This window comes from Octodon degus, unplaced genomic scaffold (genome assembly GCF_000260255.1).
Source record: "Octodon degus isolate 3935 unplaced genomic scaffold, OctDeg1.0 scaffold00024, whole genome shotgun sequence".
NCBI classification, from domain to species: Eukaryota; Metazoa; Chordata; class Mammalia; order Rodentia; family Octodontidae; genus Octodon; species Octodon degus.
Window position 1 is genome coordinate 5,433,090 of NW_004524600.1, and position 1,286 is coordinate 5,434,375.

The window sequence follows — 1,286 nt, forward strand, 5'->3', positions numbered from 1 at the left end:
TACTGGAGGCATTAGGGCATTAGGATTTTTTTTTTTTTTTGGTGGTACTGGGGATTGAACTCAGGGCCTTGTGCATGTCCTTTACTCTTTAGAATACAATCTTATTTAGAAGCTATGAAGTAGTGGAAGAAGAAAGTAGAATCACCAAGTGTGACCTAATTGTTTTCCAAGAATAGTGACAGGAAATAGGAGCCAAGGCAGGGTTAGTAGGATCAAGGCAGGGCTTTTCCACTTTGAATAAACTTGCTGCTATTTAGGCCAGCATTTCTATGGTCTGTTTGTCTTCCATAGGGCTTCATGTCTCTGTTTTGATGTTCTTTCTCTTCTCCCAAGTTGTCCAATAATGGAATATCCTCTCTGCCTCCTCCTCCGTGACTGCATCCTTGGTGCTGGTCTGGAGCCCTTCATTTGCCCCCTAGACCCGCCCCTTCTCCACCTGCTCGCAGTCTGAGATGCCTGTGCTGCACTGACCCTCTCAGCAGGCTTCCCGGGCCTTCACTTTTCTTTTTTTTGAGTTAGGCCAATAGAAGAAAAAAAGGGGGCCGGGGAGATGGCTCAGTGGAATAAGCACTTCCCTGGCAAGCACAAGGGCCTTGCAATCCCCGGTTCCGGAAAAAAAGAAAAAAAGAGTGAGGTTGGAGAATTTTTACCTCAGCTCCTCATCTGCTAGGTCACCTCAGTTTGGTTGAACTAACTGAAGGTCACTTCTCTCATCAGTCTCCTCAGGGGCCTCCTCTTCTGGGTCCTTTCCTGTCCCTTCAAGAGTCTGTAGAGGTTTCAGTTCATAGCCAGCCTGCTCCACGGCAGGGCAGGTAGAGGAAGCACCTGCAAGCTGCGAGCAAGGACGCAGTGGGCCTCCCTTTCCCTTTTATCCTGTCCAGGCTGCAGGCCTTTGGGTGGTGCCTCTTACATGGGGTGGGGCTCCCCATCACCCAGAACTATGCTAATTCTGATCCATGAACTAATTTAGCCCCACACACCCTTTATCCCAGCACCACACACCCTAGATCCAGCCAACTCTCTAAAAGCCCCACCTGTGAGCTTGTGAGGCTCAGAGGGGACAAGACATAAGCCATAACATTCCTCCTGACCTCCCAAATGCATAGCCCTTTACACAAAAGGCATTTAGCGATCTCTCTCTCTCTCTCTCTCTTTTTTTTTTTTTTTTTTTTTGTGTAACCCTGGCTCTCTCTCAGGCCCTTGCACTTGCCAGGAAAGCACTTATTTTACTTAGCCATCTCCTTGGCCCCTAGCCATCTCTTAAGAGTAGCTGAAAAGTCCAAATC

General features: G+C 48.2%; 1 protein-coding gene across 8 annotated transcripts in view; it reads left to right on the forward strand.

Moving 5' to 3' along the window:
- Synj2 (synaptojanin 2) overlaps positions 1 to 1,286 on the forward strand; it is a 110,795-nt gene that overhangs the window by 93,625 nt on the left and 15,884 nt on the right. The gene's annotated exons all lie outside the window — the stretch shown is intronic.